The 23,169-nt window shown below is 36.3% G+C and overlaps 1 pseudogene; it reads right to left on the reverse strand.

Annotated features, from left to right (window-relative positions):
• Positions 1–12,542: 12,542 nt before the first annotated feature.
• LOC149219762 (sucrose synthase 3 pseudogene) lies at positions 12,543–13,198 on the reverse strand (annotated as a pseudogene).
• Positions 13,199–23,169: the final 9,971 nt, after the last annotated feature.

The following is a 23,169-nucleotide window of genomic DNA, read 5'->3' on the forward strand; positions in this document are numbered from 1 at the left end:
CTTAATGATCACCATATAAGAATCATGTTCAACTTATAGCTTTTCTTATCATACTATCCGTAAGTATTCATCCTTATACTCCAATGATACTTGACAACCAGGTCAAATATACATACATATTAATATGTATTCAGCCTTTCATGTCTACAATATCCAAGTACATGTAAAATTATAAACCAAAATTAAAATTATAACCTTATTCCATTTATTTTCCATCATTTCCCATGGACTTGAATAGTCTACTTGGTTGTCCCATTACTGTTTCCCCTCTCAGTCTTAGCCTTAATCAATAACGAATTACTTATGTTCACACAAACTATCCTTTTTCAAATAGCTTTAGTATGATCTATGTGTATCTTCTGCTTTTTTGCCTCATAATGTCATTATATTTATCACTTTAATTTGATAGTCTCAAAATGTTTCATTCATTTACACTTTCAATAATTATTACGATATCTATCTTGACTTCCAATACTCTATAGGTTTTTGGTAGAGGTCACTTTTAAACTGGAACTCCTTCTATAGTGAGAAATTACTTACCTTCTCACACTTAATTTCTCTAAGAATCTCACTGGTTATGTCTATGTCATCCTTCTTTAAGTTGTTTCGATATGTGGAACTAAAGTATTAAACCATGAATAGGTTAGTTGCTGAAAATCCATATTCAGAAGATCACAAAGGATTCGCTCAAAATTCCAAATTTTTTTGTCCAGTTTCTCTTCTAGGGAAATATATGATTAATTCTTCACCTTTATCAATCCTGAGAGCCAATTTTGCTCTTGATAGCTGTGGAATTTTAGTCATATTCATGTGTTACAACACTTAGCATGCTTATACTCACGTTATACTGCTATGATATATATATATATATATATATATATATATATATATATATATATATATATATATATATATATATATATATATATATATATATATATATATATATATATATATATATATATATATATATATATTTGATACAGATATTCTATATTTTACATTTAGTTGTAACATAGGTTTCCATTTGGCACCTTCTGCATTATGTCACACTATTCCGGGTGACAGATTTTTTCACCCTCGTCCTTTAGGAGAATTTTCCATCCACTTTATCATGTGTTTATACTCTAAATAAAAGTATTCATAACACATATTATTATTATTAATAATTTATATATTTTCTGTTCGTAAGCGTATTGACTGTGTCACACTCATTATGTTACCCTGGTCTAATTCTTTTCTTCTATATTAGTTCACAACATATTACTAATTAAGGTATAATTTGATGTAATATGAGCATACTTAAATTCGTCAAAAGATCAGATGATATTTATATTACCAATTTTACAATAGGACTTCCCGACACATCTCACACATGAGCTTTTCTCAACTCTACTTTTCGGTTTTAGATCCCCTTTTGTTTGTAACATTATTGGTTAAGGTGTTCAGGGTTATATGGGCTCTTATTTTATTTTTTTGGTTACTTAATTTGCATCCTGATGAACTAATATTTTTCCCTAGAATCTTGACATTACATATAGGGATTCTTATGATTCATACCATGCATCTATATTTTTTTTATCTTAGCTTTTTTTAATGCTTTCATAACCAACATTTCAATATCTTTTTGTTTCCTCCAGAACCCTTAGAGTGAAACCATTGTATATATAATTTTTATAGGATAAATTTAATCTTCAACCTGTTTGTGTTAAGTTTTTTGCCAAAAATATTTTTTGACATAAGTTCATCATTTAATTCACAGATGGAATTTTTCTTCATGCTTATTCATGGCCTTATCCTCACCCTACCATTTTTTCACAACCTATTAAACTCTCTTACATGCACTACTTGTTATTTATTATATTTGTGGGTTATTCATTTATGTAGCTCACTTCAACAATTGTTAATTTTTAACTTTGTATTTCAATAGGGGTAATACCAATTGTCCACATTCATTTCATGAGATAAACTCTCCCTATAACCAACTATTTTCCTTCCACAAAGATAGATATACATGTATGTATGTATGTATATGTATATATATATATCTATATATATATATATATATATATATATATATATATATATATATATATATATATATATATATATAACTGACGATAATTGTGTTGCTTCCTTCATAAGCTCAACAAACCTTATGTATTTCACTTAAATTATATAGATTTCCAACTTGAATTCTTTTGAATTCGCATTTACTTATAGGAAATAATCTTGATTTGTTACTGATGTTGCTATCACTAATGCATTTTAGGCCCCCAACAAGGGATTTATATTGATTTGTATGTAAATCTATAAGATGGCATAGCCTGTTCCTTCACCCTTCCTCCTTGGATGTGAGTATAGTAGTCAGTCATATTAGTTTTTCTTTTGTTTGGTTTTTATTATTTATACACTTCATTTACAAGCTACTATATTACTGGTTACTTCCAGCAATTATGTTATAGGAGATGATACTTCATCCTTTAAATTCTCCCATATCTAATTTTCCTATCTCAGGGTTCTAATAAGTACTTGTTCCCTTAGTATTGTCTTTACCTTTAGACTTTATATAATATTAATAGTCATTTATTAAAATTTCAACTCTAGGTTGGCCCTTAGGCCTCAGAGTTGAACATATAGCTTTGATACCACTTGTAACATCCCCCTCAAAAGTTTTTCTTTAATCCAATTACTAAGCAAATAAGAATATAATATGTAGCATTAGCAACTAAGATTTTTCACGTTTAAAATATTACATGTATCTACACGTGCTAATGTCAACGTATTATGTAGCACCATATAATTATGATTTATGTTAGTTCTCGCATGCTGTTTGATATTTATAGTACCTTGGGTTCCCCATTAAAGTCTCTTAATGGCCACATGATTCAAAACCTATATAATCTTACATATTAAATATTTCAAATTTCTTTGTGGATATTATAACAAGCGTCATGCTCTTGACCATATTAAATACCTAGAGTCTTAATTATCTTGTTGGAAACTTATACATGTGGTTCATGGTAAATTACTCGAAGTTCCACCTATCGCGTTTTGGTTAACGTTTATGGGTTTATTTGATGCATGCTACGTGTTTTGAATGCCACAATTTGATGCCGAGGGTTTGGATTGAACGATCTGGATTAAGATGTGATAGTTAAGGGGTAACTACCCCCTCCCTCTAGTGCACTGGTAGATCATTCAAAACCACAATCAGTCTAGTTTGAGCTTTGTTCCTAGAAACTCAGGTCTAATTTGGATTAACTCTTGAGCTATTGTCGGCACTAGTTTTTCTATGCCGAGTAAGTTCAAAACTTCTAAGTTTAATCTCCTTTTTCTTTTATTAACTTAAAATATTCTGGTCTTATTTATCTATGAGTATTTTTTGTATAACCCTTTTCCAACCCTCACTTCTCAGATTAGATGCACTATAGTGGGGTCGATGTCTCTGTTGCGAGTCACAAACTTGGGGTTCTTATGCATCGACAATCGAGGTCTTCATAAAGAGTTACCCTCCTTACTTAAAGAAACTATTCTGGTTTAACTGTGAGCACCTAACTTTGTCTAAACTATGACATATAATGACACCTCTTTTCCTTGTGCTTTCTATCTCAGCATTTGCTTGTTTCTAGAAAGGCTTAAGGTAAATACTTTCCTATTATCCATTCTTGTTTGTGTTGGGGTTACTTGTTGAATTAATCACTTAACTTTTCCATTTTGGCGCAAAATAAGGTATTAACATCTCTCATTAGTGCATTTGAACTATTCCTCTTTGATTCTTGGGTTTGCTCAACTCTACATGTTTTTATTCTGATACCCCCCATTCCTTCCAGGTTTCCCATGACCAACTTCTAGGGTCCAATTGTCATGTTGGAGTTGGGTTACAAAGACTTTGAGCCTTCGAATCTTCAAGGTTTTACTTTTTAAGTTTGTGATTTGTCGCTTGGAGCTAGAGTAATATTGTTTGTGAGTTGTTTTTCTAAAGAGATAAAATAGAGTCTCCACAAGATATTAAATTCCCTCGCATATCTTTCTTCCTTTCTAGTACTTTGTATTGATAACCAACATAGTTTTCCGGAACAATAACTCTCTTAACTTTTATTTAGTGATGATTTTACTCTCAAAGGTTCCTATGTAAATTATTCCCAGCTGTAATCCTTAAGGTTTTTAAGGGCGGAAATTGCCTGCCAACTGGGATAATTTTTCCATGATTTCTATGGTTGTATTTATTTTATATGCTCATGGGTTGGTAAGCCAGCCTTTATGATGAGGTTTATTTTCTTTAAAATAAAAGACCATTTTGAACAGTTATTACATCATATTCTCTGAAATCTTTATTTATATTATGAAAATGCAACCAGTAAGCAGCATTGGTCGATTACGAATTTGAAAGAACTTATACTAAGCCTCTAGTTTTTCTTTTTAGACAGAATGAGGAATGCATAATGAAAATAGTGTGTATACCCTTGCATAGTTTTTTATGTATTTATTTTTTTAGCATTTTATTTATATATGGTTCCATGGTTTGAATGCTAGTTCATAATTTCATGCATTTTTTGTAACATGTCTTTCTTTCTCTTGTCGTGGAATAAGGGTTGTTTGTGCATCTATTAACTAGTCATTTATAATTTTATTGTATAAGACTGTGGTAGTTTTTTTTTCCTTAGGAAATAGGGACTGTTCCTAGCCTGATATCATCTTAGCTTGGTCCAAGAACTAACCCACCTTCCTCTAATATGGGTATTCTAGTCTCATTCACTGCTAGCATTTATCTTTCACTTTAATTATTACTTCTCTGGATTATTGTATAGTATTTTATATTCCCATTCTAGAACCCACACCCCTCATATAATTACAATGGCTCCATTATGTCTCTTAGCCTAAATCAGGTTTTAGTTTTGAATTTCAATTTTGGACACCTACGCAGTTAGCAATCGTTTAAACAAACAGTAGGTTTTTCCTATGAAAACAGTATCTAATAGAAACAAACAGTAGGTTTTTCCTATGAAAACAGTATCTAATAGAAACAAGGGTTAAAAAATAACAAGGATGTTTTTATTCTCAAAGTTAACAAGGGTCATTCTATGGTTATTATTGATAGAGAGGATTACCGGAGGAAAATATTGGACCACATTTTTAATAGCAGTAGCTACAAGAAACTTAATAAGGATCCTTTGAAGAAGATCTCCAAAACTATGGCTCTTGGTATAAAATCTAGTAGCACTGTTAGCTCCTTTAGTCATAAGCTCATTGAAAGTAACCCTCTTACCCCTAGGATCTATGGCCTTCCAAATATTCATAAGGAAGGGGCTCCCCTAAGACCCATTGTCAACACTATAGGAGGGTCGACCTATCTTCTTGCTAAGTATTTAGCCCAGAAGTTAAAACCCCTTGTTGGCCTTACAAAATCCTTTGTCAAGGAATCCTCATCGTTTGTCTATGAGTTAAAGGGTATTAAGCTTGATCTAGGTGACATGCTTGTGAGTTTCTATGTGGTCTCCCTCTACAATAATATCCCTATCAATGAGTCCATTGAAGTCATCAAGTGTATTATGGATCCTGATACGGGTAAATTAGTTGAAATTTGTCTTACCTCTAATTTCTTCACCTTTTATGGGGAATTCTGTTAAAAAAACTTGTGGTGTTTCCATGGGTTCCCCTCTCTCCCCTGTAGTGGCTAATATATTCATGGAGGAATTGGAATCAAAGGCCTTTGCCTCTGCTCAATTTTATCTAGTCCCATGGTCGGGAAAAGTTGGAACTTTTTTTCCAACACTTAACAATCAGTATAACTCCATAAAGTTTACCATGGAATGTGAAAGTAATGGAATTTTACCTTTCCTCGACGTCCTACTTTCGAATAAGGATGATGGTGATTTACCTCATCATGTATTTTGTAAGAAAACTCCACATAACAATATCTTCATGTTAAAATCTCATCATTTCCCTACTCAAAAGTTGGGTGCTCTCTACACTTTAGCTATTCAGGCATTAAGAGTTTCTGATGAAAACCACCTTAATGATGAGAAAACCCACTCCTTAATGTTTTTAATAAGAATGGGTATTGTAGGTGTTAGCACTCGAATCTGCCTCAGGCTGAAGAAGGAAAAACTCGAGGCCACATTAAACCAAGCTCAGCCTCGTAGCTAGCCCTACGAGGACAGGAGAGGGCTCTCTCCGGGTCTATCTCGATAAGATGATCAATAAAGTCCGAGATGACTTAAATGGTAACTAATTTTAGGCTAGTAAATGAATTTGAAGAAGGGATATTTGGTTTAATGACTAAGTTGCTAGGCTATATGGGACAAGGACAACATGAGCAGAGATTTAACCAAAGGCACAGGATATTTCATAAGGCGAGATAAGCATGAGGTTTTAGCAATCGAATTGAATTTAAATGGGGTGAAAAGACTGTTTAAGAAAGCTGAAAAGGGCATTAATGTATGAATCCTTTCCAGGCAGAAGAAAACACATAAAGACTGAACACTTCCTCAAGGCAGAGCAATGACTGAATTCTACCTTTCTCACTTAAAAGTATTCAGCTGGAAATGATCATGAATGAACTGCAAAACATCACATGATACATATGAAATAGAGAGAAAAACACATGCCAAAACTCATACCGCAAGAATCTTATAAATCAGAGCTGCACCATTTAATTATTTCTCTGTCAAAACTGTACAGTGATAGTGCTGGGTTTTTTCTTCCCACACTTTTTCTCAGAACTCAGAACCCCTCACAAATGATTTGTCATACAATAAATAAATTTCATCTATGGGAAAACGAATCGATGAAAAATAGGGAGCTAGAAAACCAATCGAAGAAGATAGGAAAAGATTTGTCCATCTGTGTTGGGGACGGAGCAGCGTTACACTTTTTGTTGATAACCAATGACATTTGTGGCATAGACCATCCTGAGTTGTAACTGAAGTCGAAATAGAACATCCAACCATATTCCTTTGCCACTGTGGATATATACGTTTACATTCAGGCGTTCGGTGCTTTGACTGTTTCGGCTCCCTTTACTTTTTGTTTGCCAAAAATACACCTGATTTAGTAAAAACCATGATGAGGGATTTGAATCCCTATTTTCATATTTCTCTCCATTTATCCACCTGGCGATCAACATATCGAGCACATCGGATAGCTGTTGTGTATGATCAGGTGTGAAAATAGTTTATAAATCTCGTAAACTTGTTTCAAACGCCATGTATATCGCATGTAATCTTCATTGGCGGTTTTATTTCTGAGGATTTCACCATGAATGCCACCAGAACCTCGCATGTCTCCTTGTGTTGTTGAAAATTGCAAAAATAGCAGTAGTTTCGATAACAATTTTTTGAAATGTCGTTCTGTTTTTTGAATGCTTGGATTTGTACATAAGAATTTCCATTCGAAGCTATATGGTGCACCCTAAGATTCTCGTCCCAATCCTCTCAGGATTTGGCAATCTACGGATTTAGGTGTACTATGACTCTGGCATTGGCCTGGTTTCAAGGATATAGAAATTACTTGTAAGCAGCCAAATTTTGCATGAAATTGTAGCTACAATTGGACCAATACTCCGCCACAAGATTTGCGAATAATGATGATTTATTTTCCATAAGTTTTGCAGGTTCATCATATTTTGCAAGTTTGCCATCAGAGAGGGTCAAGACCATGTCACCGTCAATGACTGTGGGCACCCTGTGGGCAATTGTTATGACAGTGCAGTTGGAAAATTCGTGTCTGATGACTTTCTGAACAAGTGCATCTGTGGCAGAATCGATGGAGGCAGTTGCTTCGTCCAGAACCAGAATTCGGTTACGCTTTAGGAGAACGCGACCTAAGCACAAGAGTTGCCTTTGACCAGCACTCCAATTCTCCCCTTCGTCACTCACAGAGGAATCAAGTCGGTGCGGTAAATCTTCAAAGGACTTTCCCATTTGACATTTTTGTAACGCCTCCCAAATTTCATGATCTGAGTACAAGCCTAGGGGATCCAAATTACTTCTTATGGTCCCCTTGAATAGGGTTGGCTCTAGGGAAAATTTTAAGAACCCCCCTAAATTTACATGTATAATAAATGGGCGAATCTCCATGGTATATAGGAAAAATGGAAGTCGATTTTATCAATAATATGATATGTATATATAACTTTTTTGGCGAATCTCTCACCAGGCATGGCGAATATTTTACTCAATTATAAAATCTTGTGTTTACTGAAAACACAAATGAAATATTTGCATTTCTTTAAAATATCTTTTGAAATCAAAATTACCGAAATTACATATCGATAACCTAGTGGGTGAAGGATAAAATTCACTCATGCCATTCACATAAAGCATGAGAAAAGAGCTAATACTATATACAAAATCAAGAAAAATTCAAATTCATCACTTCTAGGGACCTCGTAACCACCTCGCCAATACACAAGTATGTTCCTGTTTGGAATTAGGAAAATTACCCAAATTACAATCTGTTTACTCAAGCATATGTTGGAAAGTTATAGAAGGATGACTAGTGCAATCAATCCATTCCTTTAAGCACTGGATTTGTTTCATTTTAAAACAGAAGTATACAAATATACTTGTCCAATGTCTATGCTTTAACCATTCACCTTAAGATGTTTTTACAATATAATTTCCTAAGTCTATTTAATATCTTCATTATCATAAAAACCAACCTATATCCATCTTAACTCCACATCTACCACTCTTAGGGGGATGAAATCTATTTATCCATTTGAGCACTTGGTAGACCCAGAATTAAGATGGATCTAAGATGATAGAATTTCCCCTTTAAATAGTCTATTCTCACATGAATACCATGGTATTACCATGGGCCAATACCATGGGTTATCATAAACCTGGAGCTTAAAAATTGCTATTAGTAATTTATAAAAATTAATAGTTGATTTTTATTTTATTTTTTATTTTAACCAAGCTAAAATGTTTAACATACATTAAATTACAACATCCATTTTAACTCTTGATCAGATCAAATATTTTTTCACTCTATGCTAGTTTTCATATCACGATATTTGATACCTCTCGGGGGTTAGTAGATCCAGAGTAAAGATGGATCTATGTTGGTTTGATTCCCCCATTTAAATAGGCTACATTCCAAGTGAATACCATGGGTCAATACCATGTGCCATTTTGGTGAATACCATGGGTCAATACCATGTGCCATTTTTATTTTTATTAATACTAATATTAGGGTTAATAATTTTTTTTGCACGGTATTAATAACAATCTAATCCATGGTATTTGTCCCATAGTATTTTGCCCAAAGGTTTCACCTAAATATAACACATTTTTTTAGTGTTTGTAAATATAAGGTGACTTATGGAGTAAATATCAAAAAATGTTTTATTTGTTTACCATACCTCTCATTTATATATATTTTTATTAATTTACCATACGTCTTTTACAAATATGGTATTTGGCCCATAGGATTCACTTAAATAAAACCTGGCTCTTGAGCCTTCATAAATAGAACGAGGGTTATGGACTAAATATAAAAAGAGGTTTTATTTATTTACCATGCGTCTAGTTTATTTATATTTTTATTTATTTACCATACCTTTTGAGAAAGTATAAAAAGACGTTTTGTTTATTTACCATACCTCCACTTTACTTATATTTTTATTTGTTTACACCCTTGCATGTATATAAGGTGACATATGGAGTAAATATAAAAAATGTTATATTTATTTACCATACCTCTCATTTATTTATATTTTTATTAATTTACCATACCTCTTTTATAAATATGGTATTTGGGCCTTTGGCCCATAGGATTCACTTAAATAAAACCTATTCTTGAAAATGGGAGAATGGATTCACTTAAATAAAACCTATTCTTGAAAATGGGCAAATGGAAGGTTTTAACTCCTAATTTCAAGGGCTAAATTTACCTTTTTTACAGGAAGGTTTTAACTCCTAATTTCAAGGGCTAAATTTACCTTTTTTACCCTCTCCCTTAAAATAAGGTGGGCTATTTGAGGTGATTTGTAAAAATGTACTGTGATACAAAATATTCACCCACTAAAAATTTAAAACCCCTTAATTTCGCCAAAGGGCGAACATTCACCCCTAAAATTTTCTATGGTTGGCTCGTGAGGAATGATACTAAGCTTTGACCTCAGATCACAAAGACCTATAGAGCAAATGTCCAGGTCATCGATCAGAATTCTTCCTCCAGCTGGTTCAATGAGTCGAAATAAGGCTGAAATAAGAGTCGTTTTACCACTGCCTGTTCGTCCTACCACTCCCACTCTTTTCCCACCCATAAATGTGCAGTTAATACCTTTTAGAATGAGAGGGGCATTAGGGCGGTACCTTATCTTCAAGGTTTCTAACTGTATTCTACCTTCACTTGGCCATGAGACAGGAGGTCTGCTGCTTTCTATAATTGCTGGTGGCTCAGATGGCAAGTTCATGTACTGCTTTATACGCTCCACAGAAACAATAAAGTTGGAGAGATTGTATGGCCATTGTGCCATAAATACTTGACAAGATGTAAGTGAGAGTGCATATGAGAGAGCAAGACCCACAAATCCAGGAGTTATGCTACTCGAAGGCAATGAAACGAGTAGAAGAGCTGAAGTGAAAAGGATAATGTTTCCCAGTGATTCCAACCTTAGGATCAACCATTCCATAGCAGCATTGGTGTGAAAGAAAAGACTTGCATCTGTATCAATAAGATTCAAATTCTTTTCCTTGAATCTTTCTACCATGTTAAATGCTCTGATTGTCACTGCACCCAATGTTGTTTCAGCAGCATTGTCCATTACTGGTGCTTTAGTAGCGCCATTGATCCTTGTTAATTCTTTGTCATATGTGTCAACTGATTTGTAAAATTTGTTGAATTACCAACTGGAAGAGGCTTTGCCTTAGGGTCAATTTCAACAGATTTCCAGCCATCATCAAGAATCAGAGACTTTGGAGGGGAAAGATTATTTGAATTTGACAAATCACAAAATGTTGATGAGTTTCGGGCTTGTGCGCCGCCCGGCAGGCCCAATGCGCCGCGCGAGCTGTGTGCGTCGCGCCCATGCAATTTTGCACTGCGGAAAAGGTTCCTATGTGCCGCGCTCGACCAGTGTGTCGTGCCACTCAGCCTATGCGCCGCGTAGGCAAACTCAAGCAAATTTGAAAAAGTAGACTGGCTTTCTTCAAAACCTGCCATTGATCCTAAACCATTTGAAAGAGTAGACTGCATTTCTTCAAAACCTGATTGTTCTTTATAGGAAGAATTCAAAGGAAGAAATGCTGAATGTTTCACACCAGCATTTTCCTTGAAGCAAACTTTCTCGAGCCTCTGCCTCTGCCTCAAGGCTTCTACTTTGTCGTGCTGAGTCTGAGGATTTTGAGGAACCCCAAATTCCATACCCTGAGAGGATGCATGATACACTGCTGATAGTATTTATATTTATATTTTCGTCCCCAAAACCATCTTCCTCTGTTTTGTCTTCTATCGAAGCATTGTCAAATAATGAGGATTGGAACCTTTTATCAGAGATCAACAAGAACTCCTGCTGTGAGAGTGCAAATCCAGATGTTGCATGGAATGTGGTCATCTCCCAATCCCCTAAATCAGAATTAAGCATCTCATGTTCACTCTGGTTAGGTGCAGCATGCCTCCACGAGCATTGCAAGGATTGCTCCGTAAAAGAATTTTCCTTGAGGGAATCATAGTTCATTTCTTTAGCTTCAGCTTCTCTTAGCATCTCATGGGCTCTTTCATAGGACCTCAAGTGAGAATCAGCTCCCCGTGGACCAATCAAAGATGCAGGTGCTACAGTTCTTAGAATTAATTTTGCTTCGGCAACCCTTCCTTGATGCATCAAACATATACCACGATTGCACGATTTGTTGTTGTCTGGCTCAGTTGATAATGCTTTCCTATACACTGCCTCCGTAGCTACATAGTTAGATTGCTGCATATAAGCCCAACCCAAGTTTCCGAGCAATCTCGTGACCTCGTGTTCTAATGTCACTCGAAATTTCTTTCCCTAAGACCTAGCTGTTTTAGTTTTCTTTCCATTGAATGCCAAGCCCTGATGAATCAGATTGAGTTTGTGTTTCAGTAGTTTAATCTGGTCCTCCAGTCTACCGCACCTCTTGTATAAATCTAGCAATATATTGTCCAGACTTTCCTGATCATGAACGGAACATCAATTCCTCAATGATATGATGGCTTCAACGACTTCTTCGACCCTGTTTTGCTGCTTCATGACTATGGCCATGTCTTTCAGGGCACTGCCCACTTTATCACCGGCAATGATTGTAGCCCAAAATAATGCTATTGCCCTTTCTGGATTCTTGTTCATCAGTTGCATCTGCCTAGTTTTGTCATATGGACTGTCACCAAGTGGCACCTTGTGAATAGCATGAAATGAACCAATTTTGGAAGGTCGCACCCTTTGCAGGAGAAGGAGATTCAGATTTAGTGAGCCTTTGTGGGTATATTGTTGTCAGAGGCTGAGAAATTTTGGGCTGGTTATTCCACATCCTCTCCATTATTATTAGATGTTTCCCTCAGATTTCTATACATTAGGCTATAAAACATCTCCAGATAACGGCGTGTCTCTCGTCTTTCAAGTTTTGATACATACTTCCAAAATCCATAAACCCCAGATAGCGTCATTAATCTGTCAGCATAAATCTGCCATGTATATTTTTCATAGATACGTTGTAGACCAGCATCAGAGATCTTGTTCCAGTAGGTGGGATCTGTCTGGCACCTCTCAAAAAAGTCAGCAATCTGTTCACTTGTAGAATTCCCATCCACAATGATTTCAGCAGGACCTCCATTACATGTTGCAAATGTGGGAAGACCACGTGTCATTGCCTCAACAACTGTAAGCCCAAAAGCTTCATAAAGTGCAGGCTGTATGAAGGCACCTCTTGTGTCACAAATGTAGCGGTACAACTCTGCATTCCGTACTCTATTCTTTTGTGTACATATCCACCGGAACTGACCATTCAGGTTATACTCTTTGATAAGTCTATGCATTTTTTCAATTTCGGCCACTTCTTCTCTGTCTTTGGACTTTGATGGGTCAATATCACCAGCAACCACAACAAGGTTAACCAGCTCCCTCAGGCGTTTGTTCTTTGCAAACCATTCAACCAATCCTGTCATATTTTTCACTCGGTCGAGTCTTGCCATAGAAAATATAATGGGTTTTTTATGGTCATTCAAGGCACACATATGTTCAGTTGTCTGCTCAGTATTAAACAAGAGTTCCTCAATTGAATCATGTAAAGCAGTAAGGCGACACTGCTTTTCTATGTAAGGGAAATAAATCTGCATGTCTGCTCCAGGAGAAACAATGTTTAATTTTGGATCAAAAACATTAATTCCATTAACCACATGGTAGAGACCAGGAAAGGTGAAGGCAATGTGGCTTTAATACTGTCAAACAGTATCCTTACTTCCTGCAATCTCTTGATATGTTAGTGATAATGAAATCTGCGTGATTCATTACAATTAGATCTGCAGTGAACTGGCAAGAGAAGTAGTATTTTTCCTCAAAATCCCTCCAATATATGTCTGAATCCAGGTATTTCATCCTCTCCAAAGCATGAGCAATGTTGCACTGAGTAATTCCCTGTTTATGTGCCATCAAACATGCGACTAAATTCCCATCGCTGTAATTTCCAATAATCAGATCAGGTTGACCTTTCATCTCTGCACTTACTTCATTCGATACATGCTGTGCATTTGAAAATGTGTTAGTTGTTAGTGAACTTGGTCTCAGATTTCAGATTGTCCAACTTCATTCTTGTATAAGGCACTTCTAGACAGCTACAAGCCACACAGGGTTCACTTTCAAGATAATAACCATCAAACTCCACCAAACTGTTGAGCATGTTGTATATTCGACAATTAGGATGATTTTCCAAGAGTTCATTTTGTGAATGGAGCGTATCATAAAACAAATTTGACAATTTCTTCTTCAAAACAGAGTTTTGAAGAAGAAATATCTTTGAGCATTAATGATGATGAAACTCTTGAAATAAGAAACTTATTGAACCTCCCTCTGGCCTGCAAGCGTTATTTCACACTTCTGGAGACAAAACCCTGGACTCAAGAATTAAAATGACTCTTTTTGACCAAAATGGCATTTGATGACTGCAAATGACGAGAAATGAACCTTGGTGAATTTGATTCTGACAGAGGACTGACAAGACTGAGTCTAACAGTAGGCACCAATGTACTAAATATTTCCTTAAATCTCACAAGGGTCCTAAGATTAAAAAAGATCCCAAGGATCGATTTTTAGGGGTGCATCTCCCATTTATCCAAGGGACCACTGACAAGATTGTGAGGATCCTAAGGAAGCATAACATTCCATCAACGTTTATTCCTCTTAATACCATTCACAGCTCCCTAAGATATGTAAAATACCAATGGACCCTAATAATATGAAAGGTTAAGCAAATTCTTTCGATACAAATCACATAAAAGAAATTTTTGGCCGACACATTTCGAACCAACAAGTGTGGTTCATCATCAGGACCAGATGAAGAGGCAGACCATGGCAAAGGCTAATTTTTCATCAGCTAATAAGAGTTATTTTTCTATTATATTCTATGAGCACGTGTACTTGTTATTAAGATGATTTTATGGTTATTATGTCATCGTTAAGCATTTGGTTTTATGTTGGCTATAAGCATGGATTTGTGATGTTCTCTAGTTATGGCTTTGTCTAGAATTTGATAAGTATTTAATGGTTAATGAATGCATGGGATAACAAGTATTATTAAAACTATTATGAGAGGGCATTAGACCTTCTTGTTGATTCTCATATAAGTTAGACACCTATGATAATAGATGTATTCATGGCCTATAGTTTACATGTTCACCATATGTTTGACAAAATGACTGTCATGGTTAGGTTTGGTTAGGTCAAGTTCTTATTCAAGTCTTGTATGTTTAGCACCATCCTTATGATATTTATCATTATGAGAAGTCTCTAGCAGTCTTGGGTAGGGGTCTGGAGGCTAGCTTGGAATTGTGGCTAAGATATCAAGCGAATAAGAACTGAACTAGGCAATTTAGGTCACAACCGCATGGAGCAAGGCTTTTGAGTGCAGTTGGAGGCCTTCAACTGCATGCAGGTAGTGTCAAGGGTGCACTTGGGATTCTAGGTCATTGAAAAAAAGTTTCAACTTATGGATTGACCACCTGGGGTGTTTCTTTAGCTCCTAGGTGATCTACAGCCCTTGTAGGATGTTAGTTTGTGGTCAATAAGTCTCAGTTTTAGGCCCCACTTCCTTAAGTGCAACTACAAGGTCATGTCATGTCATAGTGGCCCTTCGTTTCAAATTTACTCAGAGGTCTTGTAAAAGCGGGTAAATGTGGGAGGGGGAGTTACATATTGTATGAGATCATGGTTTAAATACCTGGACTGGATGGGCTAGATGAATGTCATTATGCATGCATTGTCGTGTTTATGGTTTTCGTGCGTGAGGTCATTATATGCAGTTAGTGTTAGCATGTCTGACGTCAATATGTTGATATGAATAAGCATATACATGTGTTGTTCTAATTTGGATTGATTTTTCATATGATATATCCACCACTAAACGTCACTTTCGTATGTTGATCATGTTTATATTTGGTTTATCTAAAATGGTATGATTGTAGGAAGAACAAGGTCAGAGATGACTAGCAGAATGGTGGATTCCAGTTTACGTGACTCTCCTTATATATCAGATGAGCATCTAAGAGATGAGTACTCTCTAGACATAGCAGATACCTTGAGAAGTTTAAAGGCAAATATCATAAGTTGCAAGGCAGATAATGATGAGATCTATCAGTCATTGGAAAGACATTCCAAGGAATAGGAGAAAAAAGTAGAGGTATGTGTAGTGATTTCTCATAATTTATCACATTTGTAGAGACAGGGACAACCACATATTAGTTATGGATAGGAGGAAATGACAAATGGGGCATATCGGAAAGGGCATAGTTCAAACATGGTCAAAGGTGGTAGATGGATGGATACACCTGACATGAGAGGTAGTGGCTATGGTTTCTATTATAGTTTTTTTTTCAAACGAGTATCATGGTCATCATTGTTATCATCCGTATAGGAGGAGTGAGATGGAATACTTGTCGAACAAGTTCAAGAAAACCAACCCCCTATATTCGAAGGATAGTTGAAGAAATGAGAAGATTTAAAGGCATGGCTTCTTGGAATGAAGAAGTTATTTGAGTTGTATGACTATACAAAGAACATGAAAAACATGATAGCTATTTTCAATCTCAAAGGGAAAGGGGAGATCTGGTGGTAAGACGTAATGTGTGTCATAGGCATTAGGATAGAGGAGTTTAGTTGGCATGACTTGAAGAGACTTTTCATAAAGAAGTACTTGTCAGAGAGATACTATGATGATAAGGATAAGGAGTTGTATGAGTTGAATATGGGATCTATGATAGATGAGAAATACATGACTAATTTTTTGGGGTTGTTGAGGTATGTTCCTTACCTCAAGGATGAGAAGATGAAGGTTCAAATATTTATAAGTGGGTTGTCATTAGCATTCAAAGAAAGGATTGAGTATGATGAGCCTCAGTTGTTGGAGGAATTTATTGCGAATTTGAAGCAATCTTATGAGTAATAGAAGAATAAGTCCAATCCTAAGTAATATTTGGAATGGATTACATGACCAAAGGAAAGTGGCCACTTAAGAGAGCAAGACCTCACGATGCAGGTGAGAAGGAAAATGTTTCTCATTACAAGAAGTTTAATGTGGTAGGGAAAGGACATGGACCTCGGCCTAGAGAGAAAAAAATAAAGGTAGTGGCAAGGAACCATTACATTGTCAGGTATGTGGAAAATATCATCACAGGAAGGATTGTCCGTTGTATCAGGGTGGCAGAAATCATATCTACAGTTCTCAGGAGGCACAAACAGTTGGGGATGTTGGTCAACGCATTCCTCATATCTATGCACCATTTGATAAAAGGCAGGCAGATCACTAGGCATCCATTATTGATATGGAAGGTAATATTTGTAATCGAGATGTTTCCATTTTGATTGACCCTGGATCTAATTATAGTTATGTTAATCCTGACCTAGTGGATAAGTGTGGCTTGAGTAAAGAAGTGAATGCAAAGTCTTAGTTGCTACAGTTGGCTACAGATACTAAGAAAAGAGTTTTCCATTCGGAAAGAGCTTTTTCATTTGACCCTAATGGTATGCCTACATCATCACATCTTATGGTGCTTCCATTGGGATCATACAATATGCTTCTGGGTGTGGATTGATTGTACCTTCAGAGGACTAAGGTAGATTGCTACGAGAAGGCTATAGAGTGTTATTGTCACTGCGACAAATATCCTCCAAAATTTGGTCTACACTTGAATTTTGTAGCCTACTATGGATCTTGCGATCATTCAGTCCATATTAACTTTATGGTCGATCAACATTTTGTTAAGTATTCTAGCCTTCTTCTCAGTTTGTAAGTGTCAAAGGCACCTGCTCAAACATTATTAGTCCACAATGAGTTCATGAGCACACTCTTTTATGAAAGCTTTAATAGGCATAACACAATTCCATCAAGATAGTTCCCATGCAATTTTCAATTTATGTTAACAGTTACTATGCACTGTCATCAATAGTCACTCACTTTTGGTCGCGACGATTTTTCTATTTCAGTGAGTTTTACCAATTGTGGCTTCCATGCACCTTCTCTTTCATAAGTATCTCTTTCATGTTTGTGAATCTTTATTTTTATTTTTTTCACTATAATAAGTGTCATTCTCATGCTATATTAATTCTGGCATGTGTCACTTTTAATGTTGTTCGCATTTTGCAAGTTTTGTTTGCACTTTCCTCTTACAGTCACAAGTGTCATCTTTTAGCATGGCAAACGTTTCATATCACATAAATTTCATTTTGGTTTTTTTCAAGGGGTAATATTGGTGCTAATGAGTCATTATTATAATGTAGACATGTATCAAACTCATTTATAAAGTTTCAAGCACATTCACAAAAGTGTCATCACGATCATCACAAAGTGTACCTTTAGTCTCACACTTGGGGAAAGTTGTTGCAATGTCGTTGCATTGAGGGAAGTATGTCAAGTTCAAGTGTTCTGAGTAGTAAATGTTGTGTTGTCAACTATTCTAAGTGTGTGATCATGTTCAAGTTTTTTCCTTGTTCACTTTGGCCTTACTCATCAACTTGACATCATACAGCCTCCTAAACTGTGCAATACGCAGTGCCAACCCTCAAGTGCAAGCCTTGCATCTTGGAACTACATAATGCTTAGATTATGCCTTGTGAAATTGCACACAGTGTAGTCTTAGTGCTTAGCCTTGACCCTTTAGCTCTAGAATTGTGCAACACCTACCTTTAGCCACTCTCTTTTGTACAATGCATAGTCCTAAGCAATAATCCTTTGCCTTGACTTCTTGAAATATGTAACTACGCAATCCCTTGGACCATGTCCCTTCAAAACCGCATAGTGGGAAACCTAAAGCCTCAATCCTTTAGCTTTACCCCTTGAGCCCCTCAAATGCATAGTTTTCTTACCCTAGCTTGCCTGAACTGGGCACTGCATAGTATCAAGGCTCATTCCTGGCCCCTGACCTCCTGAGTTGTTCAATTGCACAATCCTTGAGCCAATCTCCCAACCTATCACCCAATTGCAACTCACTTAATGGTTGTCATGAAGCATGCTAGACTAGGGGTTTATAGAATTGATGTCGTCTTATCATGAGTGGATTTCAGTTGTAGGTATTTATCATGTATGATGTTATTAAAGGATGAGGATGAAGGAGATGAAGAAGGAGACCCTGCTATAAAAAAACCTTTGTTTCTACAAAGACAATTAATCAATCATGAAAAGACAAAGGGACACCAGATTATGAAAGTAGCTGGAGATCAATATCACATTGAAGACTCCCTACCTTCAAGCATTATGGAGGAGGAAGAAGAAGAACATATTCCATCTTTCAAGAGGACACAAAGATAACGACATCAAAGAGTGACTTAAAATTTCCATAGCATCATGCAGTCCATGTAATTAATGTCATGTCACATTTTGTCATGAGTCATCATTTTCCACATCATCTGTGGATTATCTAATTTTAATATTTCAGAAATGTAATTAAAGTGGAAGTATAAGAGTCATATATAGAATGCGAAAAGTCATGAAGGAGTCAAAAGGTCATAGAGAAGTCAAAAAATCATGAGGGTAGTAAAAGAGTCATAAGGGAGGTGAAAGGTCGCCCCATTAGTTATATATACACCCTCATAGCTCATGGAAAGGACTTTTCACCTTAGCTCCTCCTACCAGGAATTATAGAGGAAAATAACTCTTTTGCAGGAGAAAGTTGTTGATCTAATGCTCAACTATTGGAGCTAGTCGTGTTCACTGTAGTGATGTATCTTGGATATTTTTCTTAATTTTGAAGCTTCTTGACCCAACACACTTTCATGGGTATGTCGTAAATATTCTAAGACCACTCTTTGAATGTTTGTGATGTATGTTGCTTTCATCTATATTAAGGAAATTGAACTATTTCAGTGGCTTTGGTACTTATCTTGTTGAAGGTGTGTTGTATGTCTTTTAAAAATTGTTGCTTCTATGTGAACTATTTCGCTAGTTTTCCAACGATTCATTCATATATATATGCTCGTGTGTCTTTACTATATCAATACTATTATTCTTCTTTTAAAGCCTCACTTTTTTTCCCTTTTGGTAGAAGAACCTTGATACATTCCATAGTTGAACATTCCACAAGGCACACTCACTTGTTCATATGAAAGTACGTTTGTATTACTCTCTTGTGCTGACCATTGTAGCCAAGGAAAATATCTAAGCACATATGGAAGTCAGACCTTATTTCTGTAAGGGATCCTACAAGAAACAGTGTGAAGTCTAATTGGGATTTTTCATAGGGGAGACCCCTTAGTTGACAGATTTCCAACACCATCAACAAATGGAGCTAAAAGGAGGGACGGATGACAATCTGTGCCTGTTGAGTTTGGTTTGAATCTCTTATCTTAAATGGCTCATCCTCAAATCATAATCCCACAATGTTTCTCTAACCTATCTCCTGGTAAGCTTTTCATCTCCGCAGAACAAATTGATGACTTGTCTCAATTTAAGTTTGATAGCGAGGGTGGTACATCCATTACCGAGCATGCATCTCTTTTTCTTAAGTTCTATGAATACTATGAAATTGATTGTGAAAATGTGGCTTGTATAATTTTCTGCCTCACACTTGAAGGTCTAGTTAACTGATCATGTCACCCTACCACCTGCTTCCATTCATTCTTTTGAAACCTCATGAAGGGGATTCATTTAGAATTTGATAGGTATGATTACCGAGATGTCCTTAAAAGAATCAATCAACTAAGAATGAAAACTAATGAATCCGTTGAGGATTTTGCTAATCAATTCCTCCAACTTTGTTATGAATTTCCTGAAGAAAACACATATTGGGATGTCTTTAAACAAAAGTTTGATCATTTGGTTCATATCTCCTTTCATGGTGAATCTAAACACCCTGATGTTTCTTATTTCCCAACTCTTGTAAATAATGAGAAACCCCTAGTTTTAGAGGAGGAACCTACTATTCCCCGTGTTCCTTATCCTCCTCCTTTATCATTTTTGATGTCGTTGCCTCCTTGAAATGATGTCGAAGTTGGGAAATTTGAAAATAAAATGGTTGATCCATCTCTTCAACCTTCATCCATTTCTCATGATCAAGATCTAATGGAGAAGACCTTGGAATGGTTCATGGAGCCTACAGTGTGTTTTCGGGAAAACTAGTGTCTTTTCGATCTGCGAGTCCCACTAACACGGGTAGCTATATAAGAAACAAACAATCAAAGAAAATTGTAATTTCCTTTATGTATGATAGATAAGAGAGAAGCAAAGGGGGACCAACCTTGATCTTCCACTTGGCTCCTTGCTTGTTTCCTCTCTCCCTTGATAGAGCTTTCCACTCATTTCCTACTTGTCCCACTTTAGAGAATACCTGTAGAGGAAAAGAAACAAAACTCCATCAAAGCATCTTGATCTATAATATCATAAACAATGCAGAATCAGAAATACATTGACCATACAATTGTATTCACAAATAACAACATTAAAAAATACACGATTATATGGAGGAAAACTCAAATAACTTTATTAATAGTAGAATAGAGGATTACAACCCAGCTGTCTATTCCAGCATCATCCTCCCAGCATCAAATCCCTCTTCACCTCATGAAAATCAAGATCACCCAACAATACAATGTTTCTTCTCAAAGAGAAACCAACAGCACTTCGTTACAGATTACAAAATTCCAGCCTCCAGATCTCTCAAATGAGGGATCCGTTTATAGATGTCTTGCAAGGGTGTGAGTCAGCTCTAGGTTTTTTATTAGTGTCATTCCAGTGATAGTTCTTGGTTCCACTTGGAGATTTCATTGATCTCTTACTCATCCCTGGGAAAATTCAGAGAGGCAAGTGTCCTGGGAGAAGTTTCTGGAAGATTCCATGAGTTCCACCTTGCAAACTGTCTCTGCCATTTTTCTATTCTCACTCATTTCACTCTATAGAAGGCCATTTCAGTATTCATTGCACCTGGCTAGTGTGGCAGCCAGTATGGATCGTACCTTGACCATGGAGCAGTTAGTATGGTCTAATTTTGGCCAGTTCTGAGTGGTTTTTCAGGTGGAACTTCTGGGAAATGATGTAATCAATTGACCATGATCCTTTAGGGTATGAAACAACACTTTTAGGGACTAAAGAGCCCTTGGTTTATGGACATATGAGTTTGGGGTTGCAGTGCCCAAATATGTCTATAACAGTTGCACCCTAAAGCATGAGGTCATAAATCTTTTGATGTCAGGTGAAATGCTTTATCATGAGGATCCTAGGTATTTGAATTGGAAGGTGACCTGTATAAGATACAAAAAAATACATCATCATATTATTTTCATGATCTAGATGAGGCGGGCATTCCCATGCACAGCTTCATAAATTCATTTTCATGTACATAGGACAAAGTGATTCTTCTTATGAAGAGTCATCTTCTTTTTCTTAGATGACTATCAGTGTAGATTCTGTGCACATTTGATGTCTTTATGTTCCTGAATATATCACAGCCCGGATGGATGAAACTAGATCTGGGGTCTTCAAACTCATTGAATCTTCGCCCGATGTACAAGCCGATCCACGTGAAAAGATGTTCTGAAGTCGAACATGGAAAGACATCACCTGATTACCAGCCAATAATGTAAGTTGTTAACAGGCACGAGAGGAATCACTAATAATGATAATGACCCTCAAGGTACTACAGTACAATTCACGTGGTGTGAATGTATGAGCTGATGTCGAACAACACGGAAAATCTTTCGGTCGAAGGTCATTGATGTAAACCTGTCGCCGGAAGTGAGAAACTTGCCATTAAGGCATGTAAGCTTCAAAGAACTGAAAGGGTTGTTTCTAAGTCAACTTCTTGGATAATGAGTTGATGTTGAAAAGAAGTGACCTGTCGTAGGAGGGCCTTGATGTATCCCACATCTACGACACGAAACGAAGCAAATGATTTTCTGGAGGTGAAAACAACTTGGTGATATAAGGTTCAGGAATGGAGGTCATGAAAAATGAAGGGTGAAGGTATTGCAGTGGATGAGGCATTTGCTAGATGGTGAATTCTTTGAATGACTTCTCTTGAACATGTCGGTGACACTAAGATGGATTGGTAGCGTTAACCCCAAAATATGGATGGTACGGAGGACCAATGGTGATATGACCGATGAATGGAATAACCCAACCTAGCTCAATCATGGTGATGGAGTGAAAGTTTCATGTTCAAGAGAGACATGCTACCAATAAAATTCTTCAAGTTTTCTTCCATTTTTCCCAGCCATTGCTGACCAGCACCTCTTTATTTTTGACAAGCTTGAGAGGGATAACATATGCTTGGTCTATAATTTGCCCTTCGGGCAAACCTGTCGCTATGTTTTAGCGCGCCTAGCATCAGTGGGACTCGTTCTTGTCTGGGTGGACAAGTTTATCGCTATCATTTTAACGAGTTTAACAACAAAGATAACTCAGTCCTTTTCTTGTTTAGAGAGTTTGAAAAGGGATGAAAAGGAAACTCCAACAGTCCTTTTTTGTAGCATAATCCCTTAAGTCCAAAAAAGTATAAAATAAT

This window comes from Pinus tabuliformis, chromosome Q (genome assembly GCF_031772625.1).
Source record: "Pinus tabuliformis cultivar Carrire ecotype Pingquan chromosome Q, CPIR1, whole genome shotgun sequence".
Taxonomy (NCBI): Eukaryota; Viridiplantae; Streptophyta; class Pinopsida; order Pinales; family Pinaceae; genus Pinus; species Pinus tabuliformis.